Raw genomic sequence first — 19,009 nt, forward strand, 5'->3', positions numbered from 1 at the left:
AGGGGTACGTGAAATTTAAAAATATATATTATTTTATGATAAACACTGAATAATCAGTAATGTAATTTATTTAATTTATTTTAGATGTAGATTATATACTATGTATAACTTAAATTATACACCAACAATTTTCGGGGTACAAAGTTGAAGAGAAATTATATTTGGGGGTACGCCAACAAAAAAGGTTGAATACCTCTGTTCTAGTGCACAGACTTCTGAGTTTTTACTAAATTCTTCAGAGGGTAAGTTGTATAGTAAGTAACAATAACCTACCCTTCAGACACTGAATGTTCCAAATAATATTTAGAGGGTGGTATTAAACAGATACTTTTATCTGGAGGTAAATAGGGAAAACAAAGGTAAAACGTATGGTGGCGAAAGAAATACCAAAAACTAGCCGTCCCCAAGCTTAGGCTATACAGAGACTGATCCATTTGACTCAGCACAGTTGTCTTTGGATGTAGGCAATGTTACAATCGCAATACAAGGCACAGTCAGACTCGTTTGCCGGTCCCTGTTGAGTTCAGAGCAATTTTCCTTTCGTGCTAGGCGCAAGTTTCTTGAAATTAAAACTGGATATAAAATCAAAGTAAAATAATGTTATCATTATATTTGTAAATTTCTTGTACAGGTTAAGTAGTATCTTTGTTCTTTGATAGTTGGAACTGTGAGTCACATTCACTTTCCCTTTGAAGATTTCAAGGCCAGCAGGTCCGATGTTCTCGTCCTAATTCAGCCACTGAATTAACACAGGACGGACGGTACCAATTCCAAGATCTCGACGAATCGACGGTGAGTAATAAAAACATTTTGTGATGAAGCTCATGACAGTAATGCAGATGTGAGAATATTTCATTGCAAGTAGCAGAAAAAACATTTTTGTTGCCACAGTTTCTGGGAAGGTCCAGGGAAATGTTTTAGAAATATGAAAGGCAATTAATGGAGGCACAGCGCAGAAATCCTTCAGTTGCTATTTTCACTCTGTAGCACAAAAGGACGAAGAAAGGGATTAGTAATAAGATGTAAACTATTTTGAATTGGAGGCCAGACCCTTTGCCGTTATAGAAGTTTATAGTTTTTAACATTCAAACAGAGAGGTATTAGTGGCCTATCCATTGGGGGGGGGGGGGGGGGGGGACTGAGAGAGAAATAAAATGTCAGTGAAACGCACTACGGAATGGATGGGGCAAAGAAGTATCCTCGAAAATGGCTGCAGTCGTAAACCAAAATGCCAAATGAAAACGAAAGGAAGACATTAAAATGGCTAAAACAAAGGCTATATTGGATTAAGTTTCGAAATATAAAAGCAACTGCATTCAACTTGTTGACGGAATGCAAACAGACAAAATTCCAAACTATTGACTCCGGAACGGGTCAATGTGTGACCTTACCCCTTGATTGCTGGATGATGACGACGGTGGTGATGGGGATAATGACAAAAATAAATATTTTTCAAGGACTTGTGAGTTTTAATTTTGTTGCTAGAATATTTGTATCCACGATAGATGAATGTCAAGGCAAATGATTTGTAAGATGGGGGCAGTATGTTCCTCGCAAACGCTGGCGTCTTCCTACAAGTCCATTTGGTGTTATAACAAAAACAGCAGCGGCGTCTTCACTGTAGAAAGAGCCTTAAATTTCGGAGATTTGTAACTGGGTGGCTAGTCGCGGTTTTGTCATTGTGAGAACTTGCTTCAGTCACAGGACAGGAGTTTTGATGGACAAAGTGGTATTCCCGCGTCAATCATCATCCGACGCGAGCATGTCGCCATCCAAATTCTCAGAGTCTGTTCCAGAAGACTTATCTGAGATCAACACCGTCAAGGGACTCCGTCTCGCTCTGCTCCTATCATCATCAGAACCAGACTGGCTGTAGTTTGATTTCAAAATAACGTAAATAAATATTCTGCCACATAATTTTCGTGTCACTCGTGCCCGTTCGGTTTGCTCTGATGGAGCACTTAGCTGTAATGTAATGGATTCTCCTAGGAATAAGGTGATAAGAATGAGAACAATTTTCTAAGAGTCACGAGTTCTCTCCTGCCAATGAATACTGTATGATGTCAAATTCTATAAAACCTTTGTTTTGATGTCATTTTAAGCGGGCTTTGCATAAAAGATGGAAGAGTTTGTTCATATTCCGTTCGTCAGTGTCATCATCACACTGGCTGGGTGGATTCTGAGAGTAGTTCATATAATAAACCCTTGCTAAAATTTACTGAGGTCAGCGTAAAAGGGGTATAAATAAAAAAATGGAGGGAGCAAAATACAGCTTTTGTAAATTTCCCAAAAATCATGTTTATCGATATTTAAAAAAAATATAATTTTGATTTTACGATTTAGACATGAGAATAATGCTGAAGTGGTAATTTTGCAATGTTATAGGTATAATGAAGCGTGGGCCCTAAACCAATCATATTTCAGTTGTAGGTTTTGAACTTATAGCCCCTTTGTATATAATATTTGTTTTGATGAAGAGACCGAACTGTAAGAAAGAGGATTAGTTGTGTTATGGAATGTAGTGTCGATATTTAATTTTTTACGTTGCTTTTAACCCCACTTCCGAAATGAAACTTTAGACAGTATGCTGACCAAATTCCACCCCATTCTCAACGAATTCATAATGCAGGAACCGTTCGCCCGATGACTGACATCGTGCTAGGTGGGCGGCTTCGAGTGAGTCTGTCCGGAGATGTTGAAATTGTTGTCAGCCGCGGGAAGGGGAGAACTCCGAAGTGTAACATTAGATTCCACTTAGATGAGCAAGACGGTCCGGTGGGGGGGGGGGGGGGGGTATTACCGCACATTCGTCATCCCTAAATATTTTTTGGCTTGTACCAAGGAGGTCTCTGGATCGAAAGCCGGAAGCCACTAAGGCCCTGATTTTCTCATTCCTTTTGTCACATCATAGCAATTGCACTTTGGAAATGCTAATTTATGGCCCGTAACTTTGAGTTCTTTTCAGTTCTTTAGTAATGGGCAATTCAGAAAATGTAAGTACTTCCTTTTATATTCCAACTGACTTTTAAATTTGATGTATTATATGTCATTGTTTTAATTATATGTATATTTAGTAACATCGTATGCAGTACCAATATTTTATGTCTCACCACAAAAGTATAAGATCCGTTTTTAACTCAGACGTATCGAAATATTTTGCCTTGCTTCAGTTCTTTTCCGCTTTTATTAATCGTGTGTATAGAGTCTGTTCATACGAGTGAGCTTTAGGACTGAACTTTACAGTGTAGATCTGGTGGTCCCAAATATGTTTCTCAATATATTGATCTGAAGACCGATCTTCTTCTTAAAGTGCCTATCCGTTCCTGATGTTGGCTATCAGCATAGCAATTTGAGCTCTACTGGCTGCTGCTTGAAACAGCCCTCCAGTGGACATCGAGAACCAAGTTTTAGGTTCTGAAGCCAGGAGATTCTTGGCCTGCCAGGTCCCTTATTTCCGAATACTTTTCCCTGGATTATCAGCTGAAGCAGCCCGTATCTATCACTATTTCTCATGATATTACCGAAATATTCCAACTTTCTCTTTTTATGGTCTTAACAATCTCGACGTCTTTGCGGAGTTTCTCGAGAACTTTTTTGTTGGTTACACGGTCAATCCAGGAAATTCTGAGAATACGTCGGTACAACCACATTTCGAAGGCCTCCAACTTTTTTGAAGAAGCTTCGGCCAACGTCCACGATTCAGCGCCGTATAAAAGCACGGAGAGAAAACAACATCTGAGTAGTCTTAACTTGGTGAAGACCGATGCCCCTCCCAATTTTTATTGACTTCAACCGAGCACAGAGGTTGAGTGGTTAGCACTCTTGCTGTGGTTGGAGGATCCTGATCGTGAACTTAGATGCTGTCTGTCCTGTTTGATGATTTTTAAGTCTAGCTGTGCATGAGGTACGTAGGTTATATTCTGTACATTTTTAAACGAAAAGCGGCCTTTGATACATTTCTTAGTGCCAGTGCTTGCGCTCTCATTTGTACCTGTGTCTCTGTAAATAGCCAACGTTGGGCATTTCTTCACTTATCGTCTAATTCTATCACATTTAGATCAGTCTAAAGCAGTTTGTCGATGCCTTTCAGATATGTTTTATGTGAGTGTGTGTGAATTCTTCTGCCATAGTTCATTGTCGCCTTATTCAGTTGCCAATTCTCCCGTTTGAGCCGCCAGACCACTAAAACTAGAGGAATATAAATAAATATTTTACTATGCAAGTAAAGCTGTCCCACTCACGCCATGGATGTGTTTTGGGGGGAGATGTTGCATAGCTCCTACTCGTTCTTGACCTCGGTACTAGAGTAGAGTGACTGGTCAGTGTCATGACCCGGCCGTGCTTTACTCCCGAGGGAAGGGCTCCCGGTAATCATTGGATGGAGGGCTATGTCGGGCTCCAGAGCCGGTCTGAATGAAGAGGCTAAATATACATTTCTATGTCCTGCTGGGGATCGAACCTTGGTCGTTAAAATACCTTAGTACTGTGGTGCAATTTTGGGGGAAATTAAATAATACCGCAATTTAAAGGATCTGATTTCTAGACCAGGTTTTGTCACTGACTGTAAACGTTAAATACAAGACGTAAGATGGTAGCCATGAATTTAAAGGCGATTAAATCAGCAAGCTGGAGCACCCGTTCAGCATATTTGCTGTTTCTATAACCAGAGAACTAAATAAATAAAAACAATTTTTCTTTAAATCTAAGAAACAAAGTTTTCACTAAGGAAAAGGAAATTCTACAATATTACTGGCTGACGTTTGTTCGAAAGGAGGGAAGGTCAGGCGTTAAATGAAACTGCGTGAAAATCGAACCTCTTATTAGATTAGGCCTATAGGTGTCAGAACACAGAAACCCTGTGTGTGCGCTTTATAAATGGATATTGTTTTGCATCCCACATTGCACTCTTGACCATGTGACTGATGGTGGTTTGGTCTGTCCAAGTTACTAATTTAGTGAACGCGCATCGTTTCTTATTCGTTATTTACCGGAAATTCATAGACTGGACGCATAATGGGGAGATTGTTCGCGCTTGTTTCTCCGAAAATCTTGTTTGAGTCCAACCAACTTAACGCAGTTGGTTGACATTTATTGTCAAGGCTACATTAAAAGCTGTCTGGAAAATATTATCCTAATTTGTATCTATTCACTGTAAACCTTATCTTGCATAACATTTATATCAAACATTATCAGATTCTTTAAAAACAAGGTAATATCAAAACGTGGGTCTGAATGAATGCGGAACTGAATAAGGTTTGCAGGTTTTATGTCTAACATGTTTAGACATGGTAAATTATATGATTAATGAAATTAAAAGTATAATTCAAAACGTATCCGTAAAGTGTTAATTTTTCTTTGCTGAACTTGCACGCAAATCAGACATTGAATTTCCCTGGTGTTTTAGCGTTTTATTGGTCCTTTGCTTTTCAATTGCCTTGCTCCACTAGCGTCATCAACATGGCCGTACCTCTTAAAACATGTAACAAAGAAGTTGGCCTGAGGCGATTTGGCTTTTGTGAGCTGAAAGTGTCAGAGATGCGGAATTTCATTGCCGATCATCAGCATAATATGGCGACAGTGTTTCACCATAGTGAAGTGTGTAGAATGGGTGGAAATGATCAGAGTTACCCAACAATCGTCACTGATGAAAAATGATCACGGCGCCCATACACAACGACGACTGAAAATAAATTTTAAAGAATCCGCGCTCTGAGGTTGACTATCGATGAAATACCAAACCAGCTTCAGATTAGTCACGGCTCTGCATATGAAATCATCTACCACAGATTTCACTTTCATGCAAAATTGACTTCGAAACACGTTACGGAATAGGATACGGGTAATCGTTTGGACATCACGGGGAAGGCGACGCCTTTCTGCGTCACTTGTCATGGCGAAGAACGTTGATCCACCGTTATGATCTGGACAGTAAACGCTAGAATACGAAATGCAAACACCCGATGTCCCGTGTCAAGATGATGTTCCATTCTCGGTCAACAACAGGAAAAGTGATCTCACACTTTTCTGGAATTCTCATGGATCAGTTCTTGAGCGTTGTCAGGAACGGTGAGTGACGATAAACAGCGCAAGTCACAGTGACATGGCCTGTGGCAAACTGAAGTCTGCGACTCTGAGAAAATGCCGAGTACGACTGTCAAATGTGTTCTTGCACGATAATGCCTGTCTGTACGCTGCCATCCAAACTCTTCAGACACTCCAGCATCTGCATTTTGAGGTCATAGGAATTCCCGTTGGGCTACAATTTATTTGGGCCCCTCAAAAATGCTTTAAGTTTCTCTCGTTTTGCCGACTATCGTGGACTGTAGGCGGTGCATACGTGGCCCACAATATTTTTCTCAATTGCATAAAAGAACTATGCCACGCTGGACCAAACGTGTTGAAAACATATGTTTAATAGCTACATTGCCGATATTTTTTGTCTACGTACAAGTTAAAAAATAATTTATTTTTTTGTTTTTTTTTATATCTTAACTGCGTCATGTTTGTGTTTAATCAATATAATAATTTATTCACCGTCCGTACACAAACTTAAAATGTTGTTAAAATTACTTAAGATTACATAAAATTACAACATTTTTTAGAATTAGATCTTGATACATTTCACATGTCGTCAAATGTGAAATGTATCAAGATCTAATTCTAAAAAATGTTGTAATTTTATGTAATCTTAAGTAATTTTAACAACATTTTAAGTTTGTGTACGGACGGTGAATAAATTATTATATTATTCTTTTGTGTATTGTAATTATCATAACAAGCTACATGGAGCGAAGTTCTTGAGAAATTAACAGTCACCCAGCTAGTCAAGATATGCCGCCCTCTCCTTATGGAACATGAGGATTCTTTGGTTGTACACACGAGCTTGCTGGTGATCCCTATCTTGAGCCACGTGAATCCAGTTCGCGTCCTCAAACCCTGCTTATTTGGAATCCATTTTAATATTATACTCTTATCTACGTCTAGATCTCTGAACTTTTCACGTATGTCTCCGACATCACTGCTTCCTAATGTGAACCATACGAACGGTCACATAGAGGAACATACACTCTCTCCATTAAACATCTGTTTATATGCTTCATACAAAGAACTTATTAAAGAAAGCAAATTACAATTCTGTTATTGCACATATAATGTTAACGGTGCTGAAAAGGCTTCAGTAGTGCTGTATCAGAAGCTGTGAACGTTGAATGATACAGCAGTTAAATAAAGAAATGTGGGATTTATTGTTAGGTTACTTAACTCGGCTGTTTCATTTGCACTGATGAATTAACTGGGGTGATGATCGTGAAGAATAATCATGTACGTAAGGATTTTTAAGGAAAAGTTTGAGGCCTACAACAGCGTGTCCACCTGATAATCATTTTGTGAAACCTAGAAGCACAAACTAACTGTTACTACAGCCAGTAATCAGGCTGAGATTTGAACTGGGTTTCTCTGCTCAGATACGGCTATCCTGTTTGAGGGTTTTCGTACTTTTCCTCAGTCCATTCAGGCGCATATAACCCGTTAAAACGTGCCATGCCTAGTTTCAGTTCCCATTCAAGTCTGTCTGACCATTCGGCGATATATAACCCATGTAGTTGAAAAAGCGTCGTTGAATAAACAAAATATTAATTAATTATGGTGCACTGTTTTGAAATACAGCGGATATTACAAATATCAAAGTCAAAATGGGAGGACCTGAATGATCCGGACATGAGGGTGTTGTGTACACAGAAGACAAGTCTGGAACCCGATAGCTATGCGGTGGTATGGAATTATTACATTATTATTCGATTATCTGATCAAATCGATAATTCGAATTAGGTAGATTCTGAATTACTTCGATTATTCCACAGTCTACTACCTATGGAATTACATAGGTATGCCATGGTAATGCAGTATAGGCTATTTCAGAAGCCTGTGGCGGGAGGCTGCTTTATTAAAACGTACGCTATATATAAAATTTCTTTCCTGCTCGGTCAGTAACTTAAAAAACTTGATTAATACATATAACGAATAGGTACTATAAGTAACTTTTCTGTTATTTCTAATTGATGTGTTCTGTTATTGGAACAGTTACATGTTTGGTTTCAACTGTACGCTACTGACAATAAGGCCCCTTGGCCTATCAAAACTCGAAACTAATTCTGCGATTAACACTTTCAGAAGCACAGTATGGTTCGTGGGGGTGAGGAACGGCTTACTGCAAGGTACCTTAGCGTCACGAAAGAACAGAAAATCGTCGACACGCGTCCGTATCCATATCGATCCTATCGTAGACTCTTCACATCAGGAGGTTCCGATGGGTGAGACATGTAGCACTGATGGTAGGGAATTAACACTAAGTTATATTTGGAAAGCCTTGCGGGAGATGTAGACGTAGATGAAAATTGATTTTAGGGAAACCTGTTATGGGGACGTGCGTTGAATTGAATTGGCTCAGTACAGGATCCTACGTCAGGATTTTATCTTCAAACGAATTAGTGTTGCTGTGGTTTTACTGTCACAGAAAATTACAGAAAAGGCGTCTTGGGATGAGCAAATTTGTTAATACACAGACACGCCCCTCGGAACATTATTTTGCAACCCCTAATTTAGGGTGCTTTAACTCGTACGGATGAAGTTTTGGTTCATAGAAAGTGTTTTAAAACACTTTTTAAATATGCCTAATGTAGTATATCTACATTAAAATTAAAATGTAAGCCTAACAATCGTATGTTTCCTCGAGTTGTTTTAATTAAATTACTTGTTACAAGCAAAAATAATGAGTTATTGTTCTGGAACTCAAAAAGTCACATATATTAGTCATGACCGACAGTATATTTGAATATTTCTGTCTTCTGGGTTGTTACACTGTGTAGACTGGTCGATATTTACCAACGTTTCAGAGGTCAAACTGCCTCCGTCATCAGGGCGATTCTTAGTATGAAGATTTCTGTCTTCTGGGTTGTTGCGCTGTGTAGTCTGGTCGATGTTTACCAACGTTTCAGAGGTCATACTGCCTCCGTCATCAGGGTGATGAGTATGAAGATTTCTGTATTCTGGGTTGTTGCGCTGTGTAGTCTGGTAGATGTTTACCAACGTTTCGGAGGTCATACTGCCTCCGTCATCAGGGTGATGAGTATGAAGATTTCTGTCTTCTGGGTTGTTGCGCTGTGTAGTCTGGTCGATGTTAACCAACGTTTCAGAGGTCATACTGCCTCCGTCATCAGGGCGATGAGTATGAAGATTTCTGTCTTCTGGGTTGTTGCGCTGTTTAGTCTGGTCGATGTTAACCAACGTTTCTGAGGTCATACTGCCTCCGTCATCAGGGCGATTCATCCCAGAGCCCAGAAGACAGAAATCTTCATACTCACCGCTGTGAAAACCTCAAATCATAGACAGTATATTTGTTTTCTAAATATTTAGAAACACTGATTTGGTAAACAAGATGTTCTGTATGTTCTCTTATACTGGTTATGTATTAAAGTAAGCCTGGATACTTAAAAGATGTATATATGGCTTCTTGAAAAAAGAGGATTTCGCGAGGTATGGACGTCTAAAACTGAACGCAAGTGCATAAAGTCGTTAACGCAGCTCCTATCGCCGTGAAGTGGTCACAGGGATCGGTAAGCAAATACGGAAGATGTGTTTTATAGGAAGAAAAAAGAAGGGAGAGTTAGTGAACCGGTCCGAACCCCGCCTAGGCTGCCCCTGCCCCCGGTCGGAGTCGCCTCGACGCTCGTCGCGACGCCAATCCCCACCATCAGCAATGGCAGCAGGCCTACCAGGGAACAGAGCTAAAGCTAGCATGGTACTGGCTATCGATCGGTACTGCAGGCAGGCACGGGAAGGAAACTAGGGGTTGGGGTGGTGAGACGCCAGCAAAATGTCTGGTGCAGCATTGCCACATGGTGCGATGCGGGGCGTCGCGTCGCGTCGGGACGCTATAAACCTTCCCGCCCCTTAAATTACCAAGAAATTTTGCAACGACGCTTATACGGGATGCCAGCAACTCCCCATTTTGACGGTGTTGCCATATTTAATACAATGTAGACTATTCTGAAACTCTCAACATTTAATGAATTTTCATAAATGCGGGATTCTACAGTAGGGATTGTTATGAAGGTCCATCTGTTTGCTACTATTAACAGTCTCTTCTGTCTCCGATTAATCGTTTTATACGAGAGAAACAAAACTGTTTCATAGGATAATGAGTAGCGAAGTTGCAGTAGGGAATATCATATGACGATTTGGCAAATTATCATTCGTATTTCGCCAGAAATTGGCACGTGATACATCAAACCAGAGAAAATACTTGATAATGTATAATCAATATAATAAATATCAAATAGACTCTTTTGTTCCAAAATTAAATTGGACAACTGCGAAAAAAATTACACGAAGAACCTTAGATAGTCGCATTTATCACCGTAGTTAAAAGCACCTGTGCCCATAATGTCTGATAATGACATTAGTGTAACACCACGACGCGTAGCATCCCATTTTCTCGTAGCAACATCACGTACAGCACTTCAGATGCCTGCTGTATAAGAATTTAGTCCGCAGAAAATCTCAGATATGTTGAGGATATTCCCCCATCTCGATGGTTGCGTTCCATTAACAATTTTATGTTGCCGATAAACGGAGATAATACATAACTTAAATCTACGATTGATCGTTTCGAATGCGCAAGAGACGTTAGAGAATCAAGGTTATTGACCGAGAAAATGTCAATATTTGCTCGCCTAGTGGTTGAACACGCTCCTATGGTTTACAGGATGCAGGTTTTTGCGGAGATACAACTACTAGGACCTCAGAACACTCTCACTTTTTTCCAAGTATTGTGAAAGGATTATCTGTTATGTTGTATGTAATGGGGGAACGAACAGGACTGATGATTCTGTAACAAAATTTAAGTACGATGAAAAATACACGAATGATGCACGTAGCTGAAGGATTCTCTTAGACTGTCATGAGAAAAGTAGAAAATTGTCTTCTTTTCTATGTAGCTCATAACCACGAACAATGTCCAAGGTGGAAAGGCAATTTGTTTTGTCGTTCAAAATATTAATAAGAAATAAAGCATCGAGATGTTGTCGTCTAAATAAAATTTATAACATTTAAACAGTTAATAATAATGGAATACGTATTATTTAATAATTTATCTTCAAACATGTACAGAATCTATGCAGGGTTTGAGGTTCTAACGAAGGTTCTGGATTGTAGCGCCTTGTACCAGACTACACGGCGCTACAACCCAGAAGACAGCCATTTTCAGGAAATAGGCACATTATATTGGCTAATATTCGTGGTAAAAGGCCTTCGGAAAACCGAAAGCTTACGTTTGTATGAATTGGATAAGTCCAAACGCCATTTCTGAGCGATCTAAGGCGTCGGTCTGAACGCTTCGAACTCTGAAATTAATCGTGGGTTCGAGTCCCAGTTGTGTTATGGTTTTATGCGTCTGTTGTAGAGGCCCTGCGTTGAGCGGACCCCTCTCCTCCTTTCGCCATCTAAGGAGTCCTATCTAGCGTATCAGCAGATTAATAATTTTGGAACTAGGCATTTCATAAAAGGGCTATACCAAGAAGAAAAATCTGAAAAATGGGATGGTGATACAACGTAACATTTTTTTTTCGTAAGAGAGGCGTCACTGTGGGAATAAAGGCTGGTAGACTTTCTCTTATAGTTAGTGATGCTTATGCCAAAATTACCGTTTTATCCATTATTGTATTGTTGAAATAGACTTCTCGTTTCTTGAGAATCTTCCTTCTTAAGCTCCAGGCAAAAAGTAGCAGCATTTTCCGTGATCTCATACCGTGCACAACAAGCTTATGAAGATTCTGTAATTTGCCGCATGCAATAAATTTCATACTATTCATAGGGTGCGGCTTGCTTCTGATTGGTGGACCCCTGCTACACCTCTACGCATCACATCATACTTCACACTTCCCGGGAAACCAAACCCCTCTCTGTCTTGTTTCTATTACTCCCAGCAGCCACCATTACCTTTCACGATAGTTTATTTGTAGTAGAATTTACAAAATATAACGAAGAAGATTATTTTTATTTGATTTATTTGTGTCCTTTTCAGTCAGTGTTGGTCAGGGACGGCGAATACTTTCGCCCCCTCTACAAAACCGGCACGAATAGTTGCTTAGTAATGAGCAATGGGACCAGACATCCTCTCTGGTTCAATACGTCCTGATTTATTTAATGAGGCATCTTCTGCTGCAATTTGTTCAATTCCAAAGTTGCATGCGGTTGTTTTTTAGAACGACGATTATCGGGGGGACTTCTGATGTTAATCTGGATAAATACTGTAATGTCTGGTGCCAGGCGATATCTAAGTTGATGCCAGAGATTCTTCATTCCTTCTGTGGGCAAATAGCTACTACCTGCCATTATCTCAATCCAAATAGTCTGTATGTAAGTGCTCAAACACTTTTCAGTCTTAAAAGTGACAAACGCCATCTTAACAGGGAGATGTAGGAGCTGTAGATTTCCTGTCGTTGAATACTACAAGAAATTCCTTCTTACGGAATCCGATAATATTGCCGTGGTCACATCGAAGTCCGAGATCCTATGTAACATTTCGTAAGTGCCCACGTAAAACCTTGACATGTTTTTCTACGTAACATTGGAGTATCTGAAACAAAATTACAGTCTTCACAGAGTTTTACATAATGATTTCTGTTCCTTTTACAACTGACGTGCAATTCAAGTAGCAACGTGTGTCATTATGATATATACAATTAATGCAAATTAAATTACCAAGCATTACAGACATATATTGGGGGGCTGAGCTGCAGTGGGCCTGTTATTTCTGTTCTTTTTACATAAAAGTGTTGTTGAAGGTGCTAGGTAGGGTACAAATACTTGCTCCTTCTTGTAAGTCAAGGATCCAGAAGCCTCAAGGTCTTGTTCCTTTAACTTCCTGAAGTTCTTAAAACTTTATTTCTACAAAAAATAAAATGTTCTTCTGTAATCAAACTTACCTTAACGAAATGCATACGTCACGTAGTGACTATAAAAATCATGTATTGACGCGTAAAAGTGCGGGGAAGCTGCGCTCCAGAGGCCCAAATTGCGGAGGTTCTGCGCTAGTCTAACGCTCCTCTCTCTCACTCTGCACACTGGGATTGCGGGCAAATGACCTCTGCTTACCACCGGCCAAAGGTCATGGACCAATGGCAGTACAGGTCAACCACCCTGATAGCAACGTTGGACCTTCATACTCATCATTTCCTTATTTTGGGTGTTGATTCTGAATTTTTGTCAATAAGTTACAAAGTCTACGCTCGTGAGACTGTCTCTGAAAGCAGCGAACGTTTGGCGATATTCTTCATGTTTCCAAGAGAACAGTTTCTTACTTCCCGACTGCCCTGAACCGCTCACTCGTTATGCTTACGTCAATGTGTCTTGCCTGCTTATAAGGGTCGCTATACCAACAAATTTTATAACCTATAAAAATATAAATCTATTTAAAGTGCTTACGGTATCCTGAGTCTTCAACTGAGTAAGTTGATGTATAAATGTCAAAGTATTTATATATTACTCTAATTGTTTTCGGCCGGTACAGTTTGCACAGTCTGTACCCACATATTATGATCCCCGCTAAGAGAGAAACGTTTTAAAATATAAATACGTTTTCTTGTATACTGTAATAAAATATAAATTATTGTTATTTCTGTTGCAAGCTGAAGGAAGTTGCGCGCTGTGCCTACCCACCGTTTGCACCTTTGAAGGACACCAGACTTGAGTCCATATTTATAATTTATTTTATTAAGATTTTTATAAATTCATGCTTTCTTATGATTTATATAAAATTTGTTTTATTATCGAAGTTTTGTATTGTTTGTATTCATTATATAAGCCATGATGGCTCAGTAAGTTGAGTTGGCCAGGGTTCATTTCTCTGTAGAAGAGTTGGCACTTGCTTATAGCGTCCAGAGAAACTGAGAACCACAATCTAGCAGTCTATCCAAAGGATACGAATTTTTCGAGGGAGTGAATTGACCGGAGTGTGGAGCATGTAAAAGTGGCTAGGTTGGAAACGCATGGAATTTTTCCTCCCCGCTCCTGTAAACTTTTAAGGAGTAGTGCTTAGTACTGACATGAATTTGCCTTTTACTCTGTGAATTAGGCCTATATTGACAACACACCTTTGTAAGTTCAGACACTAACAGGAAATAAGAGGAAACGCCTTATCTAATATCTTCTCATATCTTGTTAGCAGCAAATACACGCCGAGATCAAAATAGGATTCAGGATACTGGAGAAGACTTACAAACTTACATAATGCAAATAGAATTGTAGAGTACGGAAATAAACTGTTAAAACATGTTGAAAGGGCAAAAATATCGTATCCCAAATAGGTTTCTTTTTTCAAATTGTGTACTACTAGGAAAGGGGGTCGTCGGAAGATTTTTGAAAAGATAAAATGAATTGGCAAAGGGACTCTTACCGGATACGTAAGAAGCTATTGGTCTTAATCCTTGAAGTCGATGATGATGATGGTGATACCATATAGCCTCTCTTTACATGACATCGCGTCAACAAATTAGTACTAGGAATTGTGTATGTAACTTTGACTGGAGAATGTTTGAATTTCCAGCAGCCAAGGAATGGCCAGTCCTGATATTCTTGTTGGTAATAAGACTATCTAGCGCCAGGGTTCCTTCGTCCATGACCTCTTTTCTCCGTCTGCTTGCCATCAGTATGTTCTATAGACCCCTATCTGCGATTTAACTAAACGGAGTGATTTTATTTCAGATTTAGACAGTATTCTTTGGAACAAGAAATCATATGATGTTCGGGAGAGCACCGCCTATGGGTCATTTTTCTAAAAGTAGAAGAATGACAAAGGTACCAGGAATCTGGTTTATTTTTGAATGCAGTTCTCTCAATTCCCTCCGCTACCAGTTTGTATTACTGTTCCTATGATGCATGTGTCATTTTATGCTCCTAAGCCGTGATACAGCAAACTGAGGTTTAATAAATTGTTAAAGTATTGTTGTTAAGAATATGGCTGTCTTCTGGATTGTTTTGCTGTGTAGTCTGATAGAAGGTTACCGTCGTTTCAGAGGTCCTTGCTACCTCGATCATCAGGGCGATCGCGTCGCAACAACCGAGAAACTCACCGCCGTGAAAACATCAAATCCTACATTTTGCTGTTAAAACGACAAAGACATCTCTTTGATGATTCCGTTATATTAAATGGAAATAACACCTTAATGAAAATTTTGTGGATTCATAGGTTATATTACGACGCTCTTTTAACTTCAGAGGTTATGTAGCTTGGAATGAGATGAGATTATTGTGAAGGGTAGTAGGAGAGTAACTGCAAAGTAGCGGAGCGTTGCTAATGCAGAGGTACAAACTTCGCATTCGTCTGGAGGGACTGGGAACTACATTTAAATGTATTAATGCAGTGCTAAACTGTCCGTTATGTATCTTATAAATGCCAGTCCTGTTTTACGTTTCTTAGCATAATAACCGAACAAACTCGAATTACGTTTTAGTTTTTACTTAAAATGTCTCTTTCTGCTACTTTATTTAGAAATTCTGTGAATTATAGTCATGTGGGTAATTGCGCTGTGTAGTATTGTAGGTGGCTACAAAGTTCGGGAGGAATGCATCACCTCCAACTTTAGTTTACCTTGTCGTAATCCAGGCTGTCCTGAAGATGGATGCGACATGTTCCACAGGAAACTTAGTAACCTACCGCAAGACAGCACATTTCAGAAAACCACAAGTTACATTTTCACCGCCATTGAAACCTCAAATCTGATATAGGCGCTTCTTCGTTTTTGACACTAGATTGAAGGTGGATAGCGCTTTTCGGGAAGGAGTAGGCTGTCACTTGAAGAACAACATTTAGCGTAAACGAAGATCGCCTTATGGACCCGCGCATGTATGTCGATCTGTCTGTCACATCTTTGAGTACATTGTTACAACAGTGCGGGTCCGCAGTGGCCGCGCGGTCGCTGGGACCGTGGGTTCGAATCCCACTCAAGCCATGGATGTTTGTTCTGCTGTCCTGTGTACAGGTAGAGGCCTTGCGACGGGCCGATCCCTCGTCCAAGGAGTCCTACTGAATGTCTATAGATCAAGCCAACGAAAAGTTGGGACCCGCAGTGCTCAGGCACTTGAAGAACGGGTCGTTCCCAGTATCCAGTACCCAGTTACAACAGTACCTAGAATCACGTTCTCACTAATCTTCGTGGTGCAACAATTACCTTGGATACCATTTTTGCAATTTTTATTCCAAAGAGTACAAGTTCTCAGTGTTGTCTTCGGGACAGCCGCAACTATTTACTGCATACAGAATTCCCCCATTTTCCTACCAATTACCACCCTCGGTAGGGCAGGTGTGTGGCGTCACCTGAAAATCACTGTTTGGTAAACGACCTTGGTGTTCGATCCGCTGCACTCCTGAGTAAGGAGCTAGCACGTTAGGGTTGTTGTTATATGAAAGTTTTGATCACGGCCTGCAGTATGCTAAGAGAAGAATCCTAAATGAGTTACATTTCATTTCGAAAAAAGAATCCGCGCACTATCACATAACAAAAACCAATATTTCCTATAGAATTGATCCCAAATGAAAATAACGTTACTCATTGCACAGTGCGCAATAAATTAAATAAAGATTCGATGTGGCAACAATGCTGTGGAAACATCAATATAGCGTCTCCCCCACACCCCGATGCTTGATTCTCATTGGTTGAAACCCTAGCTCACGTGTAAGGGGTATAGGATAGGGCGCTTTCAGCGTATGGTCACAGTAAGAATAATGATATTACAAAACTTTCTGTTTCATAACAGAAACGTCACTTAACCATGTTGTAGTACATTTATATTTTAACCCGAGTGTGTGTATACGTTCCCATTCTTAATTCTTAGATCGAATACGAAATTAGCAACATAGTACAGGGACCGATTGACATACACAGAACTGGAAAGTTTTGACTTCCACCTTTACGTGAGTTTATGAGTAACAACATATTGAACACTCGTAGATCAGAGAGTTTCAGAAACTATATTTGATTTTAAAGCTACCGTATTCACAAGAACCTGCCAATGGTCCCTGTCATGAGCCATAAAAATCATGTCCAGACCCTGAATTGTCTGTCTTCTGAGTTGTAGCGCCATGTAGTCTAGCAGAAGTTTACTGACATTTCAGAACGCCCTGCTGCCTCCATTATCAAGGATCTAACACTCCACAATAATATTTAATTTATATAAATTTTAATATTTTTTCACATCTGCGCCTAGTAATTCCAAGTGGCCTGTTCAATTCAGTTTTCAAATTACAGCTTGGTATTCATTTCTCATCACCCTTATACGTGCTACTCATTCTGCCCATATAACCCCTTGATTTATTAACCATAATGGTGTTTGGTGAAGAGTGTAGTGCGTTACCCGCGACATCAATCTTCTTGACTCATTGATATTAAAGCAGTGGCTAAACGAATGGGAAACCCCAGTACAGGGACGTACTTGTCTTCAACTAATCTCATGTAGAACACCTTGTGTGACCTTATTAATGCTTTGTTTTCATATTTTCCAAATAGTTTTTCATAGTAGGCTATTCAGAATTCACGTAACTAAAGAGACACACGGTAACTTCCTGAAAGAGTAGCATTTTATTTGCCATGTTTGGTAAACGTGACAAATGGAGCGTTAACGAAGTTGGAGTTGCATGAACCAAACTTTCTTGCTGTGTGTATGTTTCTTATAGGATGAACAAGAAAGTCGTAGAACCCCCTAATAAAATTCTACTGGTCATGCACTGTATCTGATTTGCATGGAAATAATGGGTGACAGCCTCGAATGTCGATATTTGAATGTGTACAGGGTGATACATAATCACTTAACTTGAGGCCGTGATATCTGAAGACAGCTCAGTGCTGGTTATGATAATGATCGTGATACAGGAACATAATGCGGACGCGTTGAGTTGGGAATATTTTAAAGCCGAGAATAGAATTGTGGACTTGAGTCAAGTACACATTTTAATTAAAAAATAAAAGAAACTGGGTTGGGGGAGAGGGTTAGAGAGGGTTGTTGGAGTTTGCTCAGTTTTATAAGGGGGAGAGCCACCCAATAGTATGCCTACAAAGCTTCCTCCCAGTGTCTGCGTCGAGATGAACGAATCGATTTCTGAGTGGTCTGGGCTGAGAGAGGTCACTGCCCTTATATGGTGATACAGAGTTACCGAAACTTACAACTGCGTTGCGCGGGACTGCAGATTCATGTACGATTGTGCATCCACTGATTTAAAGTATGTAGCTCATATTATTTATAGGAAAATGTTTTTGGACGAACCTCCATAATGAAAACAGCATTCTCCTTTAAACTCTGTTAAAAGTACAGAATTACATTGATTTTAAAACAGGTCGGCTAGGTTTATGATATTTTAACATCACAGTAACTACAAAACCTGGTCAACATACTTAGTCTTCGCCAGCCGAGTTGAAACCTGTATTACACACTTTTCAATGTCATAGGCCACTTTTCATTGACATTTTGCTCCTTTTCGGTCTTGGTTTTCTGTATTTACTCAATTTCCAACCAATATTTAACATAATACGTCTCTTATACATCTCATTCACGGTGTAACTCACTCTTGGTTTATTTAACGACGCTTTCAGATCTCAGATTATGTAGTTTTGAACGCAGTATATCCATTCTAATGAACGAGGCTCCAGCCATCGAGTCTTGTTGGTATAAAAATTACGTCTGGTGTGGAGGAAAATACACTGCCAAATTGAAGTTAAATTCTCTATATATAAATTGGAGACTTCGGAGAACAGTGCACTTAGGAGAATATTTGCACCTCAAAGGAGGGAGTAATCGGAGACTGGAGAAAATTGCATTAGGATAATCTTCATCATTTTTACTTTTCACCAAATATTATTTGGGTAATCAAATAGGAGATGAGATGGTCAAGACATCTAGAAGCTTACATGGAGAGGTGAGAATTGCATACAACATATTAATAAGAAAACCTTGAGGGAAG

General features: G+C 39.6%; 1 protein-coding gene across 1 annotated transcript in view; it reads left to right on the top strand.

Annotated features, from left to right (window-relative positions):
• The first annotated feature begins 677 nt into the window (after positions 1 to 677).
• Positions 678 to 19,009, top strand: part of LOC110836561 (putative E3 ubiquitin-protein ligase HERC1) — an 87,871-nt gene continuing 69,539 nt past the window's right edge. Inside the window, exon 1 of the mRNA XM_087340921.1 lies at positions 678 to 792. The gene's annotated coding sequence lies outside the window, so the exon portion shown is untranslated. The remainder of the gene's footprint in view (positions 793 to 19,009) is intronic.

Source organism: Zootermopsis nevadensis, unplaced genomic scaffold, assembly GCF_977971745.1.
Source record: "Zootermopsis nevadensis isolate Lab colony 2312 unplaced genomic scaffold, Znev_1.0 Znev_ptg000061l, whole genome shotgun sequence".
Taxonomy (NCBI): Eukaryota; Metazoa; Arthropoda; class Insecta; order Blattodea; family Termopsidae; genus Zootermopsis; species Zootermopsis nevadensis.